The sequence below is a fragment of the Triticum aestivum genome, chromosome 3B, assembly GCF_018294505.1.
Source record: "Triticum aestivum cultivar Chinese Spring chromosome 3B, IWGSC CS RefSeq v2.1, whole genome shotgun sequence".
NCBI classification, from domain to species: Eukaryota; Viridiplantae; Streptophyta; class Magnoliopsida; order Poales; family Poaceae; genus Triticum; species Triticum aestivum.
In genome coordinates, this window is record NC_057801.1 from 145539499 (window position 1) to 145554034 (window position 14536).

Sequence of the window (14536 nt, forward strand, 5' to 3'; positions counted from 1 at the left end):
CCAGATCCGAGAATAACTCCACTAAAAAATTGAATGCCAAAGATGGCAATACTTAGACTTGCTTTTATGCCTAGCTAGGGGCGTTAAATGATAGCGCTTGTTGGGAGGCAACCCAATTTTATTTTCGTTCCTTGCTTTTTGTTCCTGTTTAGTAATAAATAATTTATTTAGTCTCTGGTTAGATGTTTTTTCATGTTTTAATTAGTGTTTGTGCCAAGTAGAACCTATAGGATAACCTTGGGTGAAAGTTAATTTGATTCTGTTGAAAAACAGAAACTTTGCGTGCACGAGAAAAAAATCAATAAATCACAGAAACATGATTTTGCGTTGATTTTTTTTGTAGATAAATAGACAAATTACCTAGGACGTCCTATTTTTGTAGGATTTCTGGAGTTTCATAAGTATTCGAAAGTTACAGATTGCTACAGACTCTGTTTTTGACAGATTCTGTTTTTCGTGTGTTGTTTGCTTATTTTGATGGATCTATGGCTACTATCAGGGGTATGAACCATAGAGAAGTTGGAATACAGTAGGGTTAACACCATTAGAAATAAATAATGAGTTCATCATAGTACCTTGTGTGGTGGTTTTTCTTTCTTGCACTAACAGAGCTTATGAGATTTCCTATTGAGTTTTGTGTTGTGAAGTTTTCAAGTTTTGGGTAAAGATTTGATGGACTATGGAATAAGGAGTGGCAAAAGCCTAAGCTTGGGGATGCCCATGGCACCCCAAGATATTCAAGGACAACCAAAAGCCTAACCTTGGGGATGCCCCGGAAGGCATCCCCTCTTTCATCTTCGTCTATCAGTAACTTTACTTGGAGCTATATTTTTATTTACCACATGATATGTGTTTTGCTTGGAGCGTCTTGTATGATATGAGTCTTTGATTTTTAGTTTAGCACAATCATCCTTCCTGTACACACCTTTTGGGAGAGACCCACATGATTTAAAAATTATTAGAATACTCTATGTGCTTCACTTATATCTTTTGAGCTAGATAGTTTTGCTCTATGTGCTTCACTTATATTTTCTAGAGCATGGTGGTGGCTTTATTTTGAAGAAATTGTTGATCTCTCATGTTTCACTTATATTATTTTGAGAGTCTTTCAGAACAACATGGTATTTGCTATGGTTATAAATTTAGTCCTAGAATGATGAGCACCCAAGTTGGGTATAATAAAAACTATCATAGAAAGTGCATTAAAAACTATGATCAATTTGATGCTTGATAATTGTTTTGAGATATAAAGGTAATAATGTTAGAGTCATGCTAGTTGGGTAATTATGAAATTGAGAAATACCTGTGTTGAAGTTGGCAAGTCCCGAAGCATGCATGTATGGTAAAAGTTGTGTGACAAATTTGTTGCATGGGGTGCTCTTTGAGTGCTTTCCTTATGAGTGGCAGTCGGGGATGAGCGATGGTCTTTTCCTACCAATCTATCCCTCTAGGGGCATGTGTAGTAGTACTTTGCTTCGAGGGCTAGTAATTTTTTGCAATAAGTATGTGAGTTCTTTATGACTAATGTGAGTCCATGGATATACGCACACTTACCCTTCCACTTTGCTAGCCTCTATTATGCCATGCAACTTTCGCTGGTATTAGGAACCCATTATTTACCTTCCTCAAAACAGCCACCGTACCTACCTATTATGGCATCTCCATAGCCATTCCGAGATATATTGCCATGCAACTTTCCACCGTTCCGTTTATTATGACACGCATCATCATTGTCATATTGCTCTTTGCATGATCATGTAGCTGACATCGTATTTGTGGCAAGGCCACCTTCATAATTTCATACATGTCACTCTTGATTCATTGCATATCCCGGTACACCGCCGGAGGCATTCACATAGAGTCATATTTTGTTCTAAGTATTGAGTTGTAATTCTTGAGTTGTAAATCAATAAAAGTGTGATGATCTTCATTATTAGAGCGTTGTTCCAAGTGAGGAAAGGATGATGAAGACTATGATTCCCCCACAAGTCGGGATGAGACTTCGGACTTTATAAAAATAAAAGAGGCCAAAGAAGCCCACCAAAAAAATGAGAGAAAAAGAGAGAAGGGACAATGCTACTATCCTTTTACCACACTTATGCTTCAAAGTAGCACCATGATCTTCATGATAGAGAGTCTCCTATGTTGTCACTTTCATATAATAGTGGGAAATTTTCATTATAGAACTTGGCTTGTATATTCCAATGACGGGCTTCCTCAAAACGCCCTAGGTCTTCGTGAGCAAGCAAGTTGGATGCACACCCACTTAGTTTGTTTTGTTGAGCTTTCATATATTTATAGCTCTAGTGCATCCGTTGCATGGCAATCCCTACTCACTCACATAGATATGTATTAATGGGCATCTCCATAGCCCGTTGATATGCCTAGTTGATGTGAGACTATCTTCTCCCTCCTTGTCTTCATAACCACCACCATATACCACACATATTGCTATGTCCATGGCTTGCGCTCATGTATTGCGTAAGAATTGAAAAGGCTGAAGCGCGTTAAAAAGTATGAACCAATTGCTCGGCTCATCATCAAGGTTATGCATAAGGGGAGTATTTTGTGTGATAGAGATGAAGCATGGCCTAACTATATGATTTTGTAGGGATGAGCTTTCTTTGGCTATGCTATTTTGATAGGACATGATTATTAGCTAGTATGCTTCAAAGTATTACTATTTTTATGTTTTATAAGCTTTTATCTTGAATCATTTGGATATGAACAATCATGCCACAATAAAGAGAATTACATTGAGAATTATGCTAGGCAGCATTCCACATCAAAAATTTTGTTTTTATCATTTACCTACTCGAGGACGAATAGGAATTAAGCTTGGAGATGCTTGATACGTCTCCAACGTATCTATAATTTTTGATTGTCCCATGCTATTATATTACTTGTTTGAGATGTTTATGGGCTTTACTTTACACTTTTATATCATTTTTCGGACTAACCTACTAACCGGAGGCCCAGCCCGAATTGCTATTTTTTTGCCTATTTCAGTATATCGAAGGAAAGGAATATCAAACAAAGTCCAATCGGAATGAAACCTTCGGGAGCGATCTTTCTGGAACAAACGCAATCCAGGAGACTTGGAGTGGACGTCAAGAAGCAGCCGAGGCGGCCACGAGGGTGGGCGCGCCCCTGCCTCGTGGGCCCCTCGTGGCTCCCTTGACCGACTTCCTTCGCCTATATATATCTACGTACCCCGAAAACATACAGGAGAACCACGAGAAATTATTTCCACCGCCGCAACCTTCTGTATCCGCGAGATCCCATCTTGGAGCCTTCGCCGGTGCTCCACCAGAGGGGGAATCGACCATGGAGGGCCTCTCCATTACCACCAAGGCCTCTCTGATGAGTTGTGAGTAGTTTACCACAGACCTTCGGGTCCATAATTATTAGCTAGATGTCTTCTTCTCTCTCTCTTTGAATCTCAATACAAAGTTCTCCTTCCTCTTCTTGGAGATCTATTCGATGTAACTCTTTTTGCGGTGTGTTTGTCGAGATCCGATGAATTGTGGGTTTATGATCAAGTTTATCTATGAGAAATATTTGAATCTCCTCTGAATTCTTTTATGTATGATTGGTTATCTTTGCAAGTCTCTTCGAATTATCAATTTGGTTTGGCCTACTAGATTTATCTTTCTTGCCATGGGAGAAGTGCTTAGCTTTGGGTTCAATCTTGCGGTGTCCTTTCCCAGTGACAGCAGGGGCAGCAAGACACGTATTGTATTGTTGCCATCGAAGATAAAAAGATGGGGTTTATATCATATTGCATGAGTTTATCCCTCTACATCATGTCATCTTTCTTAATGTGTTACTCTGTTCTTCATGAACTTAATACTCTAGATGCAGGCAGGAGTCGGTCGATGTGTAGAGTAATAGTAGTAGATGCAGAATCGTTTTGATCTACTTGTCATGGACGTGATGCCTATATACATGATCATGCCTAGATATTCTCATAACTGTGCACTTTTCTATCAATTGCTCGATAGTAATTTGTTCACCCACCGTAATACTTATGCTATCTTGAGAGAAGCCACTAGTGAAACCTATGGCCCCCTGGTCTATCTTTTATCATATAAGTTTTCATCTATCTTTTATTTGCATCTTTTACTTTCCAATCTATATCATAAAAATACCAAAAATATTTATCTTATCATATTATCTCTATCAGATCTCACTTTTGCAAGTTACCGTGAAGGGATTGACAACCCCTTTATCGCGTTGGTTGCGAGGTTCTTGTTTGTTTGTGTAGGTGTGTGGGACTTTTGAGGAGCCTCCTACTGGATTGATACCTTGGTTCTCAAAACCAAGGGAAATATACGCTACTTTGCTGCATCACCCTTTCCTCTTCAAGGGAAAAACCAACGCATGCTCAAGAGGTAGCACATTACCGAGAGGGCCCAGAGATGCCTCTCCGAAACACGGAGTGAAAAATCCTAATCTCTATCTATACCAACCCAACAAACACCATCTGAGACACCTGTAGAGCATCTTTATAATCACCCAGTTATGTTGTGACGTTTGATAGCACCGTAAGTGTTCCTCCGTTATTCGGGAGTTGCATAATCTCATAGTCATAGGAACATGTATAAGTCATGAAGAAAGCAATAGCAATAAACTAAACGATCATAGTGCTAAGCTAACAGATGGGTCTTGTCCATCACATCATTCTCTAATGATGTGATCCCGTTCATCAAATGACAACATATGTCTATGGCTAGGAAACTTAACCATCTTTGATTAACGAGCTAGTCAAGTAGAGGCATACTAGGGACACTCTGTTTGTCTATGTATTCACACAAGTACTAAGTTTCCGGTTAATACAATTCTAGCATGAATAAACATTTATTATGATATAAGGAAATATAAATAACAACTTTATTTTTGCCTCTAGGGCATATTTCCTTTAGTTTTCCCCTCTCTATCTTGTTGTGATGAATTGAGTTTTTCCCTTTGATATTTCGTTGTTATCGGATTGAATACTTTTATGGATTTGAGAACACTTGATATATGTCTTGCAATTGAATACTCATGGTGATAGCGAGGTATCATATTGATTCACTTGATATATGTTTTGGAACTCAACTCGCAGTTTCCCGAGGTGACATTGGGGTAATCTATGCATAGGGGTTGATGCACGTTCTTGTCTTTGTTTCTCCGGTAGAAATCTTGGAGCACTCTTTGAAGTTCTTTGTGTTGGATTGAGTATTATGAACATGAATTTGCTTTGGTTTTATTTTAGTACGAACTCGAGGATATATCGAACGGAAAGAATAGCTTTCTGTTATTTTAGTATGAACTCTTGAATAGATCGAACGGAAAGAATAGCTTTGAGGTGGTTTCGTACCCTACAAACTATTTATAACTACTAGGGAAAAGCCTAGTAGTAGCACGGGTTTTAGGTATATCAGTAGCGCGGGTGCCCGCGCTACTGATATGACGCTACAGCTAACTGGTAGTAGTAGCGCGGGTGCCACCCGCACTACTACTACGTCAGTTAGTAGTAGCGTGGATACCACCTGCGCTGCTGCTAACTAATTATGAATTAAAAAAATAAATTCCAGCCATGGCTGCTGCTGCTAGCTAGGCGTCATCGTCCTCTTCATCCATGGTCGATGCTGATCCTGGAGGGGATGAAGTCGTCCATGGTGATGGTGCTTCCCCATCCAACTCTTCTCCACACCTCTCCTTTGTTGCTGCTACAAAAAAAGAGATAAGGATTAGAAGAGGAAGAAAGAGATATAGAGGAGTAGATGCCGAAACCCTAGATGATGCCATGGGTTGCGTTCATCAGAGATCTAGCCATCGTCTTGTGCGACGCTCTGTTGGATCTTCCTCTCCTTCCAGCAACGGAGGAGTAGGAGGAGGAAGGAGGGGCAGCAGAGGAGGAGGAAGAAGAGGAGGAGGAGGAAGGAGGGGCAGCAGAGGAGGAGGAGGAGGAGGAGGAGGAGGAGGAGGAGGAGGAGGAAGGAGGGGCTCCGGTGGAAGAGGAGGTCGCCGGATTTGAGGGAGACGTCGAGGTGCGAGGCCGGCAATTGTGGTGCGCGAGGAAGGGCGTCGCGGGTGGGAGGGAGAAGTGAAATCGAGAGAGGGTGTGGGTCTAGGATTGGGCCTCCGTGCGCTATGTTTATACATGTGTCGGTGGGTTGATAGTAGTAGTGTTGGGTTTATACCCACGCTACTACTATGGCATGTCCCAGGGTGCACGGTGGAGACCACTTAGTAGTAGAGTGGGGTTTATAACCCGCGCTACTACTATCAACTTAGTAGTAGCGTGTGTTGATAACCCGCGCTACTACTACGGCTGGTCCCGGGAGGCACGGTGGACATCACTTAGTAGTAGCGAGGGGTAAAAACCCGTGCTACTACTATCAACTTAGTAGTAGCGAGGGTTAAAAACCCGCGCTACTAGTAAGTAGCAGTAGCGAGGGGTATAAACCCACGCTACTAGTAAGCGTCTGCCTATAAGCTTTTCCCTAGTAGTGTATTCTTATGTTCTCCGCTAGATAGGAACTTTGGAGTAATTCTTCGTTGCACTTTGAGGGGTGGTTATATGATCCTTATATTAGCATCGTTGAGAGAGTGCACTAGCGAAATTACGGACCCTAAGCCTCATTTTCAAGCATTGCAATACCGTTTTTGTGCCCGTTTAATATTTGCCACCTTGCTATTTTATTTCTACCTTCAATATTACACTTTTATCACCATCTCTTCGCCGAACTAGTGCACCTATACAATTTGCCATTGTATTGGGTGTGTTGGGGACACAAGGGATTTCTTGTATTTGGTTGAAGGGTTGTTCGAGAGAGACCATCTTCATCCTACACCTCCCACGGATTGATAAACCTTAGGTCATCCACTTGAGGAAAAATTGCTACTGTCCTACAAAACTCTACGCCTGGAGGCCCAACACGAGTCTAGAAGAATAAAGTTGCATAGTAGACATCAAGGCCACATAAGAAATCGTCCTTGCACCTCTAGTGTAAAAGACAACATTCCATACGACCACGCCTGCTCGTATTGGTGGTCGTATGGAGTGCCACCGCCACCAGATCAACTATTTCCACCCCGTGAAATCGAATCATGGATCAGATGCCCAGAGAGACCAGAAACTCGTCTAGACGTCAACACCCTTGCCTCCGGAGTTCATTTGGAGGAGGGAATGGCAAGGAGAAGAGGGATATCTTCCTCACCACGCACAAGGACACTACTAGGAAAAACCCTATACACAGAACTTTAGCAGTATCGTGGGTCAGAAAAGCATGCTGGTGCTAATTAGCAGTAGCGCGCCTGTGGTAACCGCGCTGCAGATAAAGATCTAGCAGCAGCGCGTCTTGCTGTACACACGTTACTACTAAAATTCCCACGACTTAGCCCATAGGCTACACATAGTAGTAGCGATCTATGACGAACCGCGCTACCGCTACGTTGTTTGTAGCAGCGCGTTTTAATATAAACTCGTTGCTGCTAAAGGTTATAAAATTAAATGGAAAGAGAATGGAAAGGTAATTGAAAATGAAAGAAATAGAATAAGGTGAAAGGAAACAAATAAAATGTGAAGAAAACTAAATGGAAAAGGGAAAAAAGAGAAAGGAGTAGCAGTAGCGTGTATCAGAGAACGCGCTGTAGCTAAGATAGCAGCAACGCTTTTCCCTGAACGCGCTACTGCTACTTCTGACTTAACCACGGGGTTCGTCCTTCCCCACGCCACTTTCCCCCAAATCCAACTCTCTCCACTCTCGCCGCCGCCGTCGCCCGTCGGCCGCCGCGCGCTCTCCGCGCCCTCTACGCCGCCCCGACCCCCGACCTCAACGCAGCCCCCGCCCCCGACCTCAACGCTGCCCCGGACGCCGCCCTGCCCCTCCCTCATCGCAGTCACCCGAGGTGAGCACGCCCGCTCCTCCCTCTCCCCTACCTTTGCCTAGGGTTTCTTTATATTTTAGTTGCATATTAAGTTTATTTTTATTTATAGTAAGTTTATTTTAGTTGCATATTAAGAACTAGGTACTAATTAGGTAGTAGAATGTTTTTATTTTTATTAAGTTTATTTTTAGTAAGAACTAGTTAGTAAGAACTTGTTTCTATTTTTTAGTTAAAGCAATTTTTCCCGCCTCGACGTGGACGATGCCTATCCCGCATCCTCGTCGTCGAGTCGGCGGAGGACGACACCTGCTTGACCAGATCGGCCATGTCCGGGACTGGGCTCCGCCGGGGTGGTACTGGGAGGCGCTACCTACCGGGGGGCGCAGGTTGGTGAGGAGCCAGCCTGTCATTGACCCGAACCTTCTTTGGTGGCGGTCGCGTGGGCCAGTGACAATCGAGAGGCTCGAGGACTCCGCGGAGGTGGTGCGTCACCGTGTCAGTGAGGAGGACACGCACGTTCGTCGCTACTTGTTTGCGTTGGAGCACATGTCGTTCTCCAATACCTGGCAGGTTCTCCGGGGATCTCACTGGAGCTATGATCCCGTGATGGTTCCTTCTCTGTGGGTGTCCACCGCCCGCGCCGATACCCATCGTGTGCTAGGGTTTTAGTTGTATTAGTGATGTTATATGTATGACACTATTCGTGATGTATTAGTGATAATATTCGACGATGTACAGACGTATGAGATGATTTACTTTTGCTTATTGAATGCATGCTAATTTGAGTCCTATAAGATATTTTGAAATGTATATCTTGTGTTGCTCAATATCCAAGTGGCCCGTCATGTTTGCAGGTTACACCTCCGAGTGGCCTATGTTTTGACGAAGTGTTGATTCATTTCTGTTCCGGCAAATTTCAGGCGCTCGATATGTCCTATTTTAGCAAAGGTCATGCCGGATTTTTCCATGAATTTTGGCATGACTTGTGCCAGAATATGTAGGAAATATCGAGTGCCCCGGATTTGTGTGTTGAGTATCTTGGTAGTTGTCTTCGATCGATTTTCAATTAATGTTTTAACTATGAACATAGGAAATGTCTCACGACGAAAAGGATTTCGATATTTGCAAATACTGCGAAGACGAGCGCGGCCTGTGCGACGGAATCTTCCTAGATGATGATAGGCGCTTCAGCATCAAGCTGGACGAGAACTTCGAAGTAGATAAAGTAAGTCACAGCGACAAGTCTTTTTTCGTAATTAACCATGACATCTGCTTCATTTGCTTCCACTTATATTTTTTATTACTATTCTACTAGCGTATCCCCTGCCATGCAAGAGTTTTTGTATTGGATAAGATAGATTTCAGTCATAGTATGGAGGAAAAGAAAGTTTACTTGAAGACCGAGCATGGTTATATTTTCCCTGCAAAATTGTACAATTCAGACAACTACACCTATTTTGGATGCAAAACATGGCGAGCACTATGCAAGACTTATGCATTTGAGCCTGATATGGTTATCACCTTTGATATTCGTCCGGAAGATGATATTGAAGGTAATACTGACATCTGGGTCGATGTGCAGACGCCTCCAGTTATACCATTATGTAAGTTTCTTAACCATATTTATGTCTTTGATCGATATTGTTTATTCAAAAATAGTTGACAACTAATTTGTATTGTCAGCTTATTTCGGTGCAAGCAAACATGTTCAGCGCTTGGTAGCAGGACCGTATACTGTCCTGGGGCTGAACTCAACTGCGAGGAGCTCAGTCATTATGTTTCATGGCTTGAGGATCTTGATACTGTCAAGACAAATTTTCTTCCTGCATTTAGAAATGTTAGTACTGAAAATGTGCGACCAATAGTGTTCGTAATGAACTACGGTCACATCTATTTAGGAAGGATGGTAAGATTTTTACTATTTGTCATCAGTGCATCTTTTCCATACATTATTTTTGAAACTAAACTTCATTGCTAAGTATGTTAACATACGATGTTCTTCAACAGGGACTCCCGATGAATGTTGTGCCTTATGGGATCGAGACTAAAGGTACCATGAGTATTATTAGCTTACGGCCAAGATATCCTACAGATTACTTTAGTGCATTCAAGATTAGCGACGGATGCTTAATAGTGCAAGACTGGGCCAAATATGTGATGGGGGAGCGCAGAGAAGTACTAGGGGGCAGCAAACAGATGTGCTACCTACGATTAGGAGACATGTTCATCTGCATGCTCCAGCTTGATCAAGGAGGAGAGCTATACATGTTTTATGTTATTTTACCTAAGAGAGAGCAGCATGAGTGATTAGCTAGCTAGAAATGAGTTTCAGGATGATGATGTGCTACACTATATTACTATGATGATAAAATAGCTAGTGTTGGTGGTAATGACTATGATGATTATTATTAGCGAGTGTTAGTGGTGATTAAATAAATACTTTTTTTAGACAGAAATAAATACTGTTGGTGGTAATGACTATGAGGATGATTAAATAGTTTGTGCTGGCGGATTAGATTCAAGTGGAGGCAACATGTGGTGCACATCGAAAGTACTACTAGTCCAAACTAGATCAAGTTTGGATTAGTAGTATACTTTTGACATGCACCACATATTGCCTCCACTTGAACCTAATCCACCTTCATTTGACACACTGTTATGGACATAATGATGTAAACCTCATAACTGGTATTGTATCAATATTTGTACAATGGCGCATAAATACACTAAAAATAAAAAAGAAAAAAAAAGTATTAGTAACGATGGACAGAAAACACGCTGCAAGTAGTTACCTTAGCAGCAACGTGGTACCGAACAAACGCTGCAGCTATTTGTCCTAGCAGTAGCGCGGGCAGGCACGCGCTGCTGCTAAGCAATAGCTGTAGCGCCTTATTAGTAGCGCGCCCTCCCGCGCTACTAGTGAGCACAAAACCCGCGCTACTGCTAGGGTTTTCCCTAGTAGTGGGAAGCTACAACATCATCACCACTGTCATCATCATCGTCATCCACACTATCATCATCATCATCATCATCCACATCCTTATCATTCGTAACATCAAGAAACCTAAGGGATCATCTTGTGTGTTATATGAAGCATTCATCCATGTATGTCGTTGCTCTTGCCATGATGTTTGTTGTCTCCATGTGTGGGTAGAACCCTACTTCTCGGGGATATGGATGAACGTTGGTATGTGTAGAATCTAAAACATTTTTTTGGATACAAGATTCCCTGTTGAATGCTTAGTTTAATAACTTCGTGAATGTTGTGAAGGGGCCCCACTCAGCATTTGTGCCTTATGGACACGAAGTATATCACTGTCGTTGTGAAGGGCTAGGATGTGAAGGTAATTCGAGGCGACAGTAAAAGCCTATTGCTCCTAACCTATGCAATTGATAGGGGAATTACGGAGAACCCTTAGAGAGGTTGCATCCACAGGGTAAACCCTTAATTATCATGAGTTGTAACCCTATGGGGGAGACTATGATGGGCGTGCGTGGCACGAAGTCTACTTTGAGTAAACGTGTACTATACCCGGCTCCGCCCAACATAATCGTCAACATTGCCTCAAGTATCCATCCTATGCTATGTCTGTGCATAGGTGCGCTAGAAAGATACCAATGAGGATTCCGGACTCCCTGAGAACGCTTTACTCCTCCATTGTTTCATCAATCACTTTACTCATTTCTCTTTATTTACTTTATGGTTATTTTCTTCAAAGTTTGTTCACTACTCCATCACAAATTATTACCACCCTCACTTTGCTTTAAATCTACAATTATCTGCAGGCACAAAAATAAGTAATTCACCACAAGAGACAAAAGTTGGATTCCTGTGCTCCCTGTGGGATCGGTACTCTTACTTTGAAAAAGTTACAACTAAACCATGTGCACTTGCAAGCCATCACATCCGTCGTTTGCAGCGTCGCCGCCGGCTCTGGTCATGCACACCATCACGTTCGACGAGCCGGACAAGCCTGCCATCCCACGCTGGCGGAAGGGCGCCGAAGCATTCTAGCCGAGCCGTCGTGGTCGTCCGCTTGCGTTGGGAGTCCGACACGCTACGCGCCGGGGCATATATATCCTCTCGCTGGATCCGAGCGGGACAAGGGTTGGAGGTGCGGTTGAGATTGGATCCCATGCACGCGGGGCAGTGGATTGTGGCGACAAATGGTAGGTGGCTCGGGCGGGGGGGGGGGGGCTCTCCGGTGGTGAGGTGGCTCACCGAGGTAATGCTTCGATGGTGGTGCGGGATATGGCTGCGTGTGGTCAGGGTTGGTGGGGTAGAAGGTGGCTTGGTGGGAGAGAGAGAGAGGGGGGAATAAGATAGAGGCCGACAGGTAGGGCCTTCGGCCACATAGCAAATTATCCAAGTAGGCACGCCACATCGGCCTGACAAGTGGGCCCAGTCGGTCAGATCCATTGTTTTCGCGAGCAAATAGGCCAATCAATGCTCTAATTAGTCCTTAGGCACAAAGTTGATGGTTGTTTGTGCCCTAACACAAATGTGGTATCAAGTCGTTATCTTAACCTTAATCATGGTTGTTTTGGATAAATAACTTGTTAAAAGACGGTATGGGCCAATGTGATGGACCTGGACCCCCCTACTTTGCTCCTTGATTCGGCGCCGCGCTAAGGCATTTCAGATATTTTGACATGGGTCCGTGTTGGTGGCCCATGTCGGATGCTTTAAGCACTTTAAATGAGAGCAAGGATACGCGTTAGAGATGCCCTTATGTTACGCGCCAACGGATGTGGATTTATAAAGCTCAGGTTTTCGAACACCTCTTATCCTTACCGTTCAATGTTGCTTTGAGATCTGTGATACACAACTAACTTACTACATGAAATTTTCTCTTTTTTGTTTCTTCAAAACAAAACAAATATAAACTTTAAACTTTCTAGGACAACAAAACATTTTTACAACAAAACAAAACTTTCAGATTTTTTTCGTAAGTTAAAATGTTTTGTTGTCTTTTAAAATTTGAAGTTGATATGTTGAAAGAAACAAAAAATATAAAAGTGCTTGCACGAACCGCAATGCAAAAATGGATGACTAGATAAGATGGTGTACCAAAGTCTATGCTTTCTCAAATGTTAACAACGCGCAAACACCGACTATGATTGGACTGCCAACTCAGAACAAGACAGACATGCGTATACCGCCTCAAATCAAAATCCAACAAACATTCATCAAATTTCCAAAATCCAACACCGCTAGCTGCACTAGAATAACCTCTGCCTGCTCTGAACAAGCAATCCGCGAATTCCGCTCAAACAAAATCCAACAAAGGTTCATCAAAATTCCAAAATGACCTGAAGAAAAATTCCCCAAGTGCCAAGTTCAATATTCCAACAAAATGCTAACCAGGTAACGCCGTCCATAACGAACTGGGAATGAAAAATAACTAGACGCCGCATGCTTACTATGATCGATTCTACCCTGATCAGAAGTTGCACAGAGATCAAATGCGAGCATTAAGTTCTTGCCATGAAATCAGTTCGCCAAGCGCCATAATTTGGCCTTCACCGTACCCAAATTTCTAAGTAAGGATTGGGAGCCCGCAATATACAAGAACCATGAGAGTAACTCACTTCGCAGCCCCGCCGCAGGAGTTGTTCACGTCCGCCGCACTTCCCTTGGCGCCCAGGATCTCAACCCCGGCGGAGGCCGGAACCCCGTCGGTGGGCTTGTTGACGCTCGCGATCGCAGACCTGGAGGAGGACTCGTTCACGTCGGCTGGAGTGGCCTCCGCGTCGCCCACGAGCGCAACCATCGCGTTGGAGGACTCCGTGTCATGCCCTGATAGGATCTGGACCTAGTAAGCTTGACGAACTAGGTTTTGAGGTCTGATTGGGGATCGAATTTGGCCAAGCCAAGAGGAATTGTATATATTACAGAGTGTGGTAGCTGTAAAGTATAGGAGTAAAGTGATTTAGATCACCAGACAAAAATGACATGCCCACGCAGGAGCTGGGAGTGGCTGTTATATAGCCCTGGTTACAGTCAATGAATTACTACAGTACCCCTAAAACTACGGCGAGCACGCGAGCCGTTGAATCCACTTGTCTCCGCTCCTAGCCGTCCGATAACTGAAAGAGTCTTGCACTTCAGATACCTGACACTGCCTCCTCGTTGAAAACCACCTTGTCCTCAAGGTGGGCCGTGCTTCCGCCAGCTCTCCACCGTTTGCTTGAAGAATCCCGGAAATGTGTGTTTGATAAAATCAGCATCTTCCCAGGAAGCATCTTCAGGTGGTAAGTTCTCCCACTGAACGAGCCACTGCACCACAGCAACATTGTTCCGTGGTATTTGACGAATTTCCAAGACAAGTACTGGTTCAGTCCTTATCTGTCCATTTGGTCCAATTAAGGGTAGATCCGTGCAAGGAACTGCTGTTGGGCCAATATGCTTTTTAAGTTGACTAATGTGGAATACCGGATGGATTTGGGAATCTGCTGGCAAGAACAGCTTATAAGCCACATTACCAACTTTGCTCAACACTCGAAAGGGTCCATAATACTTGCTTTGCAGCTTGATATGGTGTCGGATACCGAAAGCATTGAGCCTGTAGGGTTGCAGTTTCAGATAAACCATATCTCCAGGAGCTAGTACTCGTTCAGTTCTCTTCTTATCTGCAAACTTGACCATTCGAGCCTG